A 15,179-nucleotide genomic window follows, 5' to 3' on the forward strand; every position below is an offset into this window, starting at 1 on the left:
TCCTTGAGGAATACACATTTAAGTCAGGGAAACGTATGCTAAGAATAAGGCATGAGCCAGATACTGAGGAATGAGAAAAGGGGAAGAGATTGTCACAAAAGATACAGGCTAAAGTCCTGTCCCCATAAAATTATAATAGCAGCTGCTCAGCGGGAGGAGTAGCAAGGCACAATCAAGTTTCTGGCTCCAGAGGTTGAACTGGGGTGGGACTGAGTTTATAGAGTTGAAGTCCTCAGCTGGGAGTATGTGAGGAGCACAGAGAACAATCCAGTGATGTACCTCTGATATGGTTTTAAAGTGCAGCAAAGTCCCAAACTATAGGATAGTACTCGCCTTTTTCTCCCTTTCACTGTCCTTTCTAGCCTGGAATTTGCTCTTAATGTACCCCTCATTACTAACGTTAAGTATATGTTTTATACTGGTTTCACCCAGTAGGTTACTGTATAAACTTTGAAAGGATTAGGCTACTGTCTATTTTGTTCGATGTTGAACCCAAACATCAATTGAATAAGTAAATGCATCTCTGCCTGTCTGGGTGCAGAGGAGATCCGTCTTCTGCACTAGTGAAGAGGATATAAAAGCCCCCCGACTGAGACTAAATGGTTTGCATAGAAGTCCTAGCCTGCCACTGATTCTCTGAACAAGTGTCAGGTCTCTTTGCCTGAATTTCTGACCATGCTACCTGTGTCGATCCCTGGCCTTTGAACCCCAAGCTGGCCACTCAAAGCTCATTTGAAGCTCTGGGCTCTATTTTCATAGACTGATCTGGTTCTCCATTTGCTCCTGATGTGCTCTTGCCAGACAGAAGTGTACCTACTGACACTCTCTGATCTAGACATGCCCCCACGTTTGACACCTCATATCTTTAGGTAGCAGCTGCGGCTCAGTCTGGTTCAGGACAATACTTCAGAGTCAGTCCTGTGTCTATCCAGTCCTCATCTGCCACCATATGCCAGCAACCTTGACCAAGTACCTCTGTGTAGCAGGTTGATAATTAATAGGTGTGACCTACACTGCTGTTAAGAATGCCCTCACTACTATCCAAACATTGTTCATTTAGGTACCAACAATCAGGCACCATAATGCCTAAAAAGAATATAAGCTAATCATATTAGTAGTACATACATGCATTTGTAAGTTAACTAAAAGCAAGTTGTTCCCAAACTGCATTTGGGTTACGCAGCCAGAGGACTGTTGTCATGTTGTCAAGTATTTGGCTGCCATTCCCAGCAACTTGAAGGACAGAAATTCCATGCTGGCAGACTTTAGGGGAACTTCATGAATCATTCATGGGACTCAAGGTAACATAGCTAGACTACACATTTGCTTCCAGTTTCATAGGGGACTGGTATGTTCAGTAGACATGGAAATTATCCAGTACTGTGAAAAGTAGACTAGAGAGGCCAACTTACAAATATCTCCACAATGTGGTAGAAAGGTTATATTGGCAGAAAAGTCAAGAAAAAGAGACATGTACATCTTTCACTTAAGAGACCTGCCTTGCATGGTCACCTTGATCATCCAAATAATCTTAAAGAGAAAGAAGCCTCTGGAACTGAGAGCACCCAGAGACCAGAATAACACATCACTCACACCCAGACCCAGAGAAGCAACGTAAGACCTCTCACATGAAGGCAACTACAGAAAGAGAAATGTCATTCTCCTAGGCACAAATGACTTTACAACACACTTAAATACATGTACATTACTGCCACCTTATTTATTAAAAAGAAATCAAATCCTGATCAATCCTGTTCCCTTGGTATGATCTAAGATAGTCATTCTTCAAAGGAATCCTTCAGCCCACGTTTGCAGTGCAGATGTTGTTGCTGCAGCCCCAAGCTGTACCACCGACATCAGGTTTTACCGTCTACCCAGCGCTGTTCTTGCTATCTAGGCAGAATCTCTTTTTCCCAGCTTGCTGCCAATGCCACCCTCCTCCATTTGGAACTGAGCAGCTTTGCCAATGGCTCGACTTCCTTCATGAAGAGTCCCTTTCTCGGGCTACTGAAGCAACTACTTTTAAGGTGGAGCTCTGCCCCCATTTATCTCCAGTCAATATTCTTCATCTCCTGTCTCCAGTCTCATGGCCCAAAATACAGGATGATTAGGCAGCTCCTCACCTCAACCTGAAACACAATGCCTCCTCTTGCATTTCTCTCCCTATTTATCTATCCAATTTTGTAGTAGCACCTGACTTTTTTTTTTTTTAACGTTTCATCTTATTTGACCTCTCAGAAACTTATACTATCAGCAAAAGAATCTCTACAAAGGAGTTCAATGTACTTAAGCTTCCTATTTCCAGGTGCTCTATCTTAAAATAATTAAATTTGGCCACAGGCTTGAGAGAGATCAGCACTCCAGGTGCTGAACACCTCTTTCCTAGTTTTTTTCAAACATTTATGAACTATCATATATATATATATATATATATATATATATATATATATATATATATATATATATATATATTACATGAACAATTTGTAAAAGTTTTCAAGGGAAATGTGTCAAGTGTGATAAGAAAAAGGGATTCTTTTAACTAGGCCTCTGGCCTTGGGCTGGAGCTTCACAAAGATGTTTACATTTCAAGAGAAGGGGTTGTTAATTGGGCTCCTTGGTAATAGCTGGCAGGGGAGGGGGAAAACAGGAGAAGTAGCTATCCCCTTCTCAGGTGCTGACCTTGAAGGGTTCACTTGCCCAGAAGAGTGAAAGAAAAAGGTGCTTTAGAAAAAGTTCTAGACTGTGAACTTGTGAGCTCCTGCCCTCACATCCTGGAATTTCTTGAGCATACAGAAGCGTATGAGTAAAGGCCTGCTTGGAGACCTGCAGGGTGGTCAATAGTAGTTGAAGTTGGGACAAGAGAGAGAATGAGGTAGGGGAAACACAGGGGGTCCAATCACTGTAGGCCTTTACTCATACGCTTCTGTATGCTCACATAAAGTTCTAAAACTGCCTGAACTCAGGGTTCAGGGGGATTAGTTGATTACAGCAAAAGCTGTAGCTTCTGAACCTGGCTATAGCAAAATAAAACTATTTTCTGCTAAAAAAAAAAAAAGTTGATTACAACCTCTTACCCCAAAATCACTTTTTTTTTTTTTAAACTTCAACAATGCCTCACAAACTGTTTCCCTCCTGCCTTTCTGGCTGCTGCTTCTCAATCTGCATTTCCAGGTCTCCAAATATGATTATTTCTTGAATTTATGTTTAGTTAACACTTAGGTAATATGTGCTATCAATATTCACCAATGACATGTACTCTGAGTGCCTTACAGATATCACTGCTTCAGTGTCCCCAGTCCTCACACTTCATCCCCATTTCCATTTTCTAGTTATCAGTGAGTAGCACCATCTACTCACTGATAACTCCACATTATGCCCCACTGTTTCCCGGTATTCCAGGTTTGGTTAGCCAACTCCCTGCTCAATATTTTCATTTGCACATGTAGGAGGAATCTCCACCTGAGCATTTCCAAAACTAAACTCCCCCTTCCCAGATCAGACCCCATACCCAGCCTCCTCCTATAAGGCAAAAGCAAGTATGTTCCAAGATGCTTGGGCCAAAGATTTGAAGCCATATTTGCTTCATCATCCTAATTTTTAGGATCACCTTTAGCCAAAAGTAGCCTGAGAATTTCCTTCACCTTCACCTCTACCTCTGCCGTCTTAGTGCAAGCCAAGGATCATCTCTCATCTGAAGCAAGAACTTTCTGACAGGGCACTCTTCCTCTTTGCCTTCCCATGGTCTCTTCTCTACACAGCATCCAGAAAAGTCAGCATTCCCCATTAGCTTCCAATCATGCACAAAATACATCCAAATCCCTTTCTACAGACTCAAGGCCTACAGTGATTGGACCCCCTGTGTTTCCCCTACCTCATTCTCTCTCTTGTCCCAACTTCAACTACTATTGACCACCCTGCAGGTCTCCAAGCAGGCCTTTACTCATACGCTTCTGTATGCTCAAAAAATTCCTTCCTGAGACCTTTGCAGAATAGGCCTGTCACCTCATTTAGGTTCTGCTTAATCATCCTCTCCACAGAGCGACTTTTCTGGCACTAAGTCAACAGCTCCCTCCCTCTCCTCCACCTCCCATAACATTACTTCATTTATTCTTTCACTCCTCATTATCTTACCTTAATTTTTCTCATAATTCCTGCTTATACATTTATTGTGAAACATACTGATTTTCCCACCAGATAAGATACTGTACCTTATTCATTGTTGTATCCTCAGTGTCTAAAAGAGAACCTGGCACCCTCAAGTATTACTACTTATTAGTGAAGGAAATTTTACCATTATTCCCTTTTGGGCTTCAGTCATTTAGAATTAAATCTATGTCATCAAAAAGCAAAGGATTTGACCCTTTAAAAAAATATGGTTGTCATTAATGGCTGTTACTTAATCACATGAAAAGAGTGCTTCCTGAAAGAAAACAGTCTATGGAATTGGAAACTGTTACACGACACAAGATTTCAAGTAATTTTGAAGGAATGGGGTAATGTGATTTTAAATTCACATCTCTTTCCCTGACACAGTAGTCAATTGTTATTTTCCAACATGAATTTTCAGTTTCTCCAACACCTCTACTTTGGGCTTTACATTGACAAAAGCTACATATGATTCTCCAGGACAGCATATTGTCAAGCAGCTATCATAATTAATTTAAAACATATTTAATACCTTGGGCATGTTATGAGTGAGAGAAAGGAAAAATGAAAACCTTAGGGTGTTGAACTCATCCCAATTTGCCTTAAGGTTTTCCTGGTTTTAGCAATCAAAGTCCTATGTCTTGGTAAACTTCCCAGTTCCAGGCAAATCAGGATGGTCGATCACCCTACAAAAATTACTCCTAGGATTTCAGCCCGAGTAATGTGGTAAAAAGCAAATTGTAGAATCATATATTGAGACAGGAAAGAAAAAAAACCCTGTGGGGGAAAAAACATGTAAGGGGATAGAATTAAGATTTCTCTTTTGAATTGCCACTAGGTTAGCAACTAGGCAACCAAGTGGTGGCTAGATAAATGGTCCACATTGAAAGAAGAGGTCAGAGTCAGAGTTATAAGGCTTAGACCCTTCATCTTAAAGACAGTAGTTTTGAGTCATGGAACTCGGTGATATTACCCAGGGAGTGAGCAGGACATAGTAAATATAGACTTCTCTTTCCAGGAGTTTTGCTTCAAGAGAAGCTTTAAGAAAAGTAGCTGGCTGAGCACATTCATTGAACAGTTGTGATGTGACGACCTGAATGTTCTGCAATAGACCTCAGGTGATAGGAACAGCCATTTTTTAAAACAGCCATTTTTAAATGGCTTTTACTAAAAGGCTGTTTCTATTTAAAAAAAAAAATAGTATCCAAGGTCAGAATTCCAAATTTTAGTTTTGTGCTCAATCAGATCAGTTTTCTAAACAAACAAACAAAAAAAACAACAAAAAAATCAATGGTTTCCAGTTCAAAACGGTCTCTACTATAAAACTACAATAAAGCCTCTTTCAACCTATCACAAAGATATCCATAAAGACTATACTTTTTAAAAGATTCACCATGACTTTGGAAAGCAAAACTGTCAAAAAACATAAAAACAGATTGTGAGAAGAATTGACACTAATTATTAGGCAGATAGAAGAACTAAAGTAGAAAAACTCACATAGCACAACAAGTTTGCTTTAGAAAAGAGATAACTTGATTAAAACAAAACAGTCCTTCAAACTTCTAGATAAAGATGGTGAGCAAAAACAGACCTTGACTTTGTCCATCTTCTGAATACTTACTGAAACTTATTAGGACAAAAGAACAAAGGTAAAATAAAAAGAATAAAACAGCAGCAGAACTTTGTAAACTGAAATGTGAAGTCAAGAAACATCTTACCAGAGAGACCCTAGAGTGCTGAATCCCAAAGGTGCAGGGAAAGCTCAGACATATCCCAATGTATACCACAGAAGTTAATTAGCACCTAATCATCTTACATATTGGTGGCACCTAGGGCCTCTGAGTAGAGGTGGAAATGGAGCTACAGAGAAGGGCGTTAATTATAATTTGTTCAATAAGCTGTTAGTGCTCCATCCCCACCCCCAATTCCATACAGCTGGATTCCATCTTCCTCCAATCCTACAGGAGAGGTTTACTCTCCAAATAGGAACAGGTGATCTTCAGATCACACATTTTTCTCAATACTCAGCTACTTTTTAAAAAAAAAAAACTTCCAGTTGATACCATCTCCACCAATCCATTCTTTGTTTTGCATATACATATTCATAACTTAGTTAATTTTTATGTGTCAGTGGTAGACTTAAGAGGGATTCAGGAATTTATCTTGGGGCTCAACTAAGTTTGAAATGATTGACATAATTTGCCAAATCAGTGACAATCAAAAAGTCAGAGCAACCCTCTCAAGACAAACCACTAAGTCTTCCTTGGATCTTGATTCATTAGTGACACTGTTTTTCTTTATTATTGTAGATTTTAGGTGTATATGATAAGACAGAAGCTCAGGATAGACATTAGGAGGAGAATGAGAAAAAGTAGAAATATTGGATAAGTAGATTCATCTATAAAACCTGATAAGAGGTTTTTTTATTGTTGTTTTGTTTTGTTTTTTAGTAATTCTTAAATTCAGGTACAGTCAACACTCATGTTTTTCTCAAACATTTTGAGGCCAGTAAAATCCCCAATTTTATCTGATTATATGACCAGACATTGGGACCCTTGTCTGTAACAAGCCAAATGTATTGGATTATATAACGAGGTTAACAAAAGCAAATTCAATGCCATAGAAATAAGAGAGGGAGGCTGAGACAGGAGAATCATAAGTTCAAGGCCAGCCTCAGCAATTTAGCTAAACCCCGTCTCAAAATAAAATATTAAAATAGGGCCAGGGGATGTGGCCTAGTGGATAAGCTCCCTGGGTTCAATCCCAGGTACCTCTCCCACACACACACACACAAAAAAAAAAAAAAGAGAGAAAGTGAAAATATATACTCCTACTCTTTGTTCCAAGAGAAACCCAAACTACATTTAAAGACTATTTAGAAAGTAACATTACAACTTCAAAGTTTTAAACTTAAATGATATTCCTAAATTATGTTCAGCAAAATCCCTCAGTTTTAAATGCTTTATTATAGAGGAATAAATTCAGTACAAGAAACTATGTAGAAAAATTAGAAAAAAAAACTAAAAAGGGAGTTATAAAAGCAAAAACCAACAAAATATTTAAGTGATAAATGGCATAAGTATTTTTTTAAAAAAATTCAAGTTCTTCATTCTTTAAAAAATTAAAATATATCATAAATACAGAAATATCTGTTGAGGATTAATCATTAAAGAGAAGAAAACATAAATATATAACATCAAAAATGGTGAAAATTCTTCAGAAAAACGTAAGTTACCTATTTTAGTCACCCTTTTTCCTGCTGTGACTAAAAGATCTGACCAGAACAATTTTAGAGGAGGAGAAGTTTGTTTGAGGGCTCACCATTTCAGAGATCTTAGTCCAGAGAAGACTGGCTCCATTCCTCGGGGCTGAAGGTGAGGTAAAATGTGGCAGCAGGAAGCAGTTCACAAGGCGATCATGAAGCAGAGAGCAGGCCTCCAAACTCCAGATACAAATATATACCCCATGGCCATGCCCCACGCCCCCAAGGAACACCGCACCTGCCTCCAGTAACCACTCAGTTAACCTCATCAGGGAGTAACTCACTAATGAGGTTAAGATATAACCCAATCATTTCGCCTCTGAACCTTCTTGCATTATCCGACATGTGAACTTTTGTGGGACATCTCACATCCAAACCATAACAGCAGCTTAATCTATTTAAAAGAGAAATTTAGTAAAGCAAGAACTATGGAAGACATAAATTGTTTCCATTGAATTATTTCAATAAAGATTATTCCCAGCGACCTGAACTTGCCTTATCTCTCACCTCCCTCCTAGATAACATGATTTGCATCACCCGCTCCACTACATTTTCCAGCAATTGAGGATTCCTGGGCTCCCTCTGGTTACCCCGTCACTAGGCAGGTGCTAGTGCTGAAGGCTCCCGACCTCCACATCCTGCTCCACAACTTCCGTGAGGCAGCTGAGAGTCCCTGAATCTGGAGGCAGGGATGACCAGGGTTCTGGGGGGAATGGCCACATAAAGAGCAAGAAGACCATGCAAGACCTCAAGAATCGCTTGGCCTCCAACCTGGACAGAGTGATGAGCCTGGAGGGCAAAATACAGGAATATCTGGAGAAGAAGCGGCCCCAGGTCGCAGATTGCAGGCATGACTTCCAGACTACTGGGCAGCTTCATCTTTGCCAGATCTTTGCAAATATTTTGCCCAACACCCACATCATTCTGCAGATTAACAATACTCTTTTTGTTACTGATGACTTCAGAGTCAAATAGGAGAGACAGCTGGCCAAACACCAGTTTGTGGAGAGTGATCTCCGTGGGCTTTTTGAGGACACTGATGACACCAATATCATTCAGCTGCAGCTGGAAAGGGAAGGTGTCAAGAAGGAGCTGCTATTCATAAGAAGAACCATGAAGAGGAAATCAAGCAGATTGCCAGCTCTACATTGACCATGGATGCCCCCAAATCTCAAGACCTCAGCAACATCACAGCAGACATCTGGGCTCAGTATGATGAGCTGGACAAGTACTGGTCCCAGCAGATGAAGAAGAACATAGTGGCCACCTTGATCTCACCCACTGATCAAGTTGTGGAGATGTCAATCACAGAGCTGAGATGCACAGCCTGGTCCTTGGAGATCAACCTGGACTCCATGAGAAATCTTAAGGAGAGCTTAGAGAACAGTCTGAGGGACATGGAGGCCCACTATGCCATACAGATGGAGCAGCTCAAGGGAGTCCTGCTGTACCTGCAATCAGAGCTGGCACAGACCAGGGCAGAGGTACAGCATCAGGCCCAGAACTATGAGGCCTTGCTGATATCAAGACCACACTGGCGGCTGAAATCACCACTTATGGCTGCCTGTTGGAAGACCGGAGTCATTGCAGCCATGCCCCGGACAGTGGCAATTCCATGTAAACCATCCAAAAGACCACCATCTGCAGGATAGGGGGAGCAAAGTTGAGTCTGAGACCAATGACATAAAATTGCTGAGGCACTGAGGCAGCAGGAGCTGGGGGGTCTTTGGGGAAGAGGGGACCAATAAAAGTTCAGAGGTCAGGAGACAATTTAAAAAAATTAGTCCTAGACAGTTGTTTTCGTAAGTTTGATTTGATCATATATTTAAGTGTGAGATAATTCCATTTCAACTGAAGTTCCTCCCAGTTCATTTTGAAACCAAGGCATTATCTTAGTACGAAAACATTAGCAGAATTAAAACCACAGACCAATTTTACCAAAAATCTAAAACTCACGCCTTAATGGAAGCCTTTCTCTAAATTCCAAGATTCAATAAACCATGATCCAACTACTTTCTGTGCAACGGTTTAGCACGTTGGCAAATATCCAACCCACGCCCCAATTTGACTTAATCATTTTTACATTCTGAGATCTGATACTTGAAACACTCCACTTCTATTTATCAAGCCATGAGACTCGTTTGATGGCAAAGGATATCTGACTCTCCTGTAATGGCAAAGTCCAAGGATATATGATTGCAGGAATGGCTGGATCCAGGGGTGCAGAAAATGGCAAAAGATTGGGCCACTGCATATAGGCACTTAGCCAGAACTCTATTCACAAAACCACACACTCTGGCATGAGATACACCCACCTAGGACAGGCCTCTCCTTTACACAGGTGTTAACTATTTGTTATGCTCAGCACTCACCTTAAAAGGACACCTTTTTCTGATTATCAAAAACTCTGGAAACCAACAGAGTAGAGAAAAGGGGTAAAGAGGGAAGGAGAAGAAGTACTAAGGAATAAAATCTACCAAATTATGCTATGTCCCACAGTGAATCCAAACCTGCATGCGTGTGTGTGTATATCATGCACTAATTAAAATAATAATAATAATAATAATAGAAGGGATGTCAATAGAATAGAGCAAGTGGATGAGGAGAGAGGAAGAGGAGGGGAGGAATATGGAAGGTACTGGAAAATGAGACTGATCAATTATGTGTATGTATAAATTCAGCCTAATGAATCTCACCATTAGGTATAATTATAATGCACAACCTCCACATAGGCAGGCAACTGGTAGCCACACTCTTAGGACTCAGCCTGACTCTCTCCATCTCTCTTTCTGCTGCCCTGTGTGATGGCCTTAGTCTTGGGATGTCTATATAACAGCCAAGATGGCACTGGCAGGTTTTATCCTTCACACTTGAAATCCAAAAAGACAAACATGTCCTTCTCCTGAAAATTTTATTTAAAAAATCCCACGGGTTCTCCCTGGCTCCACCTGAGTCAAGTTACCTGATTAGCAACACTTGAATCATAAAGACTCAGGATTGTGGGAAGTGATGCTCACTGAAAATTCAGGATGCTGGGACCAAAGATGTGATCAGGGATGGTAGGTCATCAAATCGTAACATGGGGTTCCCTTTTCCTTCACTAATCATGGAAGTCATTATCATCTCACATTACATTTACACATCATTTTACTAAGTTTCCCTTCCACAGTTAATGGTAAGATCAAACAAGACATCCTACAAAATGGTGCTTTGTAATAGCTGTGAACAGATACAAAGATTGTTGCTAACTTCATATACATGTACTATCTTGCCAGGTGTGAAAGGTAAGTTTCTTGTGTTTTGGGGTTGGTTTAACTTAACATTTTTTTTTGAGAGAGAGAGAGAGAGAGAGAGAGAGAGAGAGAGAGAGAGAGAGAGAGAGAGATAATGCTGTTGGCTTCTCCTTGTATAGATAATCAAAATTCTGCCAAGAGAACTTCATTTAAGAAATTAAAATGTATGGGGTTTGTTTTGGTATGGTTTGGATTTGTCATGAAAAAGTTGTTTATGTGTTTCAAACTGTTAAGTTAGGCTTTGTTTGCAATGGAAGCAACATTCATTAGATACATGTGGAGGCAGCAGTAATTATAATTATATTGCTCTATTTTTCAACTTTTCAATTCCTGTTCTAATAAATACAAAAATGGTAAAACTGGATGTTTCTGTATTAAGAAGCCCCTTGCTAGACAGTATGCTTTTGAATAAATCGCAATCAGGGGACTGACCTCAATCATGGGATCCTGACTCTGAATTTGAGACTCAAACTTGGTGAAAGAAGTCCCTTTTCATCTCACACCTAGGTATCTATGATTCATTAGAAATCCAAGTTCCAAAATTAGAATAATGATCTCATACCCCTGGGGAAGAGAACCTGCAGGGTCAAAATAAGAAGGCAGTCCCCACCTCATAGTCAACAAGCAAATGGCCCATTATGGAGTGTGTATGTGTAAGGAAAAGACATTGAGAAAGACTGAGATCATTTAACCAAAGTCAGAAAGCCCAAAAATAAATGCTTGCCAATGTCATGCTATTAGGACACATAAGTGCCCTTGATTTATCTTATCATTTTATCACTTACCTTAATTGTGTAGAAAGAATAAGTAGCTATCTAATCAAATTTTCAGCTCTGGGAAACAAAAATGAAAATAAGTCTCACTGCAGGGGAAGGGAGGCCTAATGTGATATAGTGACGGTGTGACAAAGAGGGTTATTTAGATGATGCTTTTAACTGGCCCTGCTCTTGCTTCTGGCTCCATATCTGTGCTGAGTTCAGACAAGAAAGAACACTGTTAATAAAAATAGCCGAAAGTGAAACCTTAACCTCTGTGTTTGCTGTGTCCCTGTTAGCACTGAGTCACTGGGCAAATGTGCCTCCTCCTCTTCCTCAGTGAAATGAACAAGATACTGTCAGTTCCACCATCTGTGCCTGATGTTTGCTGCAAAACTGAAATAAACCTAATAGATGACACATTCAAAATTGCAGGGGCCAAGACACAAGGCAGGTTTAAATTACATACTTTTCTACAAATACATGGAAGACCCCTCATCCATGCAGAAGAAAGACTGAAGAGGGCATATTCTAGAAAGTAAGCACCATAAGTTTGAGAATATGGAGCAAAGAAATATTTTCCTTCATATTGGACGTCTTAAGGAAGGATGTAATGTTCTAATGACTTTCCATCAAAGGTTCCTGCAAAAATGGCAAAATCTGTGTGACATAAGTCAATTACAATCGATCCCCAGGATCAGGTTAACTCCTGAACTCAGCACATTCCGGATGGTCAAGTACCCTGGGCCTGCTCTAGAGTTTCATGGAGCTCCCAGCGTGTGACCTCTGTCCGAATCAATTCCCCCTCTGCCTACTCTCCATAGAGGGCCTGAACATTTTCACTGGGTGTGTTGTCATCCCGAAAGGACTTTTCAGAACCCGCCCATCATTTGAGTCTCCCTGTTGCCGGCAGATCAGAGAAGAGTGCATTTAAAACAGGGAAATGAGACTCAGAGTATTTTGCCAGAGCCAGAGCTGAATTTCTCCTGTTCTTTTAGCCTCGCGGGGAGTCCATAGCACTTGGTACGTTTCCCAGTGACAGGCTTTGCTTTGTATTAATGCCTGAGAGAGACATCTTCCTGAAAGCTAGGTCCCAAGTCATGTTCCTGGTTTAAAGTCTCCCCTCCAGCATTCAACAGTGCCTGGGAGATTTCCAGCACTCAGTGCATGTTTGGTTATTTTAACATTTTAAATGGTAAATACAGCATCTTATCGACCACATGGCCTTGTTAAATAATAGAACAAGAATAGGCATCATTATTATATTGAATGTTTGTCCAACGGAGACTTTCTAAGAAAATCTTGGAAGCCGGTGTTCTGGACTGTAAATTTCAAAGTTTTGTTCTCCCCGCTGATGTTTTCCTTCCTTTACCATTCCTTGGCCCCTTTCCTCTGGCAGTATTTTTTTCTGTCAACAGAAAAAAGAAAAAAAAAGAAAAAAAAAAAAAACAGGCCATGAAGCAGTCTGCTGGTATTGAAGAAATGTCTCTGCTTTTAACATCTTGACTTTAGCACAGATTTTCTTTCTGGGAGCTGTCTCTTCCTGTTTCCCTGGGCTATCTTTGCCTAATTTTTATCATAGTAATTGTCTGGGTAAAAGAACATTCCCTAGCTCTGCAAATATATCACACTACATTTGCTTCTATTTATACAGGTCTCTTCCCCGTGATGAAGGGTAGAGGCACAGTTATTTATGTCTACATATATATGTATATATAATGATTATTTTTCCCTACAAAACTCCCTGCCTTTCCATCTCTTCAATGGAGCTTTTAAACCTCCAGGCAGATTATATCAATGCTTCATCAGACTTCCATTGTCCAGGCAACAGACAATAAGCTGAATGGTTCCAAAAGAAAATCACTACCTGCTGATAGCCAGGGGAGATGTCACTTACCAGATGTCTGGCTTTCATTGTTGCTAACTTGTTTAATTTCTGCACCCAGCAATGAAAGTGCTTTGATCTTTCAAAGCAGAATGTGTTTTGTACCAATTGATTCCAAATGGCCTCTCTTTAGATTGAATTTTTATTTTATTTGGTTGAATGGTTTTGTTTCATTTAAGCCTATATTTATGTGGAAAATTCAAATAATGCATTCTGATTTGCATTTCAAAAAAAAAGAATCTTCGTGTTTATGAAATCACTTTTGAGTTGCAATTACAGTTATTTGTCTCTGGGATACACAACATGTAATTGGGTCAACACTGTTAATGAGGGACTAGTGTTATTGTTAATGAGCTACTAGTGATAGTTTCAATGTTTCATCCCCAGCAGGTGGCAAATACAATATGTTAAGATAGATAATTATGTTAATGTTTCAAATATCAACAGACCAAAGAAGTCATTAAAAACACAAAACTAAGAGGTTAAAAGAGACAAACACATAAAGTGAACTCTTCTTTTACCCAAAGGACATTAGGCTCCCCTTCATAGAAATGTTATGGAATATCTCAATGTCCACTTCTGTCAATTCATGGCTCATCAAAATGACAAGTTAAAAAAAAAAAAAAGCAGATTGGTCACAGCTACTTTGGGGACACTGCTGAATTGTTTTTTCAAACCTGAAATTTCCTAAGTTCATTTTTTTTTTAATAGGTGGGCATTAGTAGACCTCGGTACTTTGAGCTTGAAATGTTTAAGGATAAACTTAACACAGGTAAAAACAACAAGAGTTTTATTTTTCTACCCTGAGAAAGTCATTGCAAGGAATGCTCAAAGTGACAAATAAACAATCTGCTTTCAGTCTATAAGTGGCTTACGAAACCAAGAGAGAGGCAAAACATATATGTGAAATAGTAGACAGGATACAAGAACCAGACATGCAGTGGAGATAATATGGAACTTGCAAGAAGAAAATGTGAGCTTGAGTTGCTGGAAAAGTCGAAGCAAGTTTGTATCAGACATGCTTTTGCTTGCAAGTATAGAACGCCTAATTAACAGTGGCTTTAATGGTGAAAACTTTCAAATCTGTCACAAGTAAAGAAGTTTGAATTTAGGAAATTTCAGGTTTGGAGCAGCAGCGTACTGGTGTCATCAAAGGCCCAAAATACATTGTTTTTCCTCCCTGCTTGATTCACAGTAACATATAATACGCGGTCATGAAATGATGCATCAAGAATACTTAGTTACCTGATATGAATGAGAAACAAAGAAACTTGTTCTTTTTCTAAGTGCTTCTTAGAAGACTAATAACCCCACAATGGTCAACAGATCTCTCTTCGTGTCTCATTGGCATGCATCCTAAACTCAGTCTCTAAAGCAGCTTTCAACAGAAGACCAGAAATCAGGGTCACCGTGAAAGGCAGAGACCAGATGTGGACAACTGAATGAAGAGTTGGGTTTGTAGGTAACAAAATGAAATCAAGAGCCCAATGTAAAACAGGGCAAGTGTTGAGAAATGAGTTAAAAACTGAGCCAAGACCCCCATTCCCAGACCACAGTCTCCATAGGTACAAGATGGAAATCAGACAGTGGAAAGCTGAGGCTGGGGTAAAAATAGAGCAATGAACACTCTACGATCCAGCTGACAAACTGGCAAAAAAGTAAACTCTACACACGAGGAAATACTGGGCAAGGAAATGGTACAACAGCTTCAGGTGGGTTTTGCAAATGATCTCTTGGCTAGCAATGTTTGTTGTCAGTATTTGCTATAACTCGCAGATGAAAACTGGGAAATAGTTCAGAACACTAAATGTTACATCTGAGACAAATTACCTTAG

At 39.8% G+C, this 15,179-nt stretch overlaps 1 pseudogene; it reads left to right on the forward strand.

The window, feature by feature from the left end:
* Positions 1–7,934: 7,934 nt before the first annotated feature.
* LOC101974369 (keratin, type I cytoskeletal 18-like) lies at positions 7,935–9,115 on the forward strand (annotated as a pseudogene).
* The last annotated feature ends 6,064 nt before the right edge of the window (positions 9,116–15,179 follow it).

Source organism: Ictidomys tridecemlineatus, chromosome 13 (genome assembly GCF_052094955.1).
Source record: "Ictidomys tridecemlineatus isolate mIctTri1 chromosome 13, mIctTri1.hap1, whole genome shotgun sequence".
In the NCBI taxonomy this organism is placed as follows: Eukaryota; Metazoa; Chordata; class Mammalia; order Rodentia; family Sciuridae; genus Ictidomys; species Ictidomys tridecemlineatus.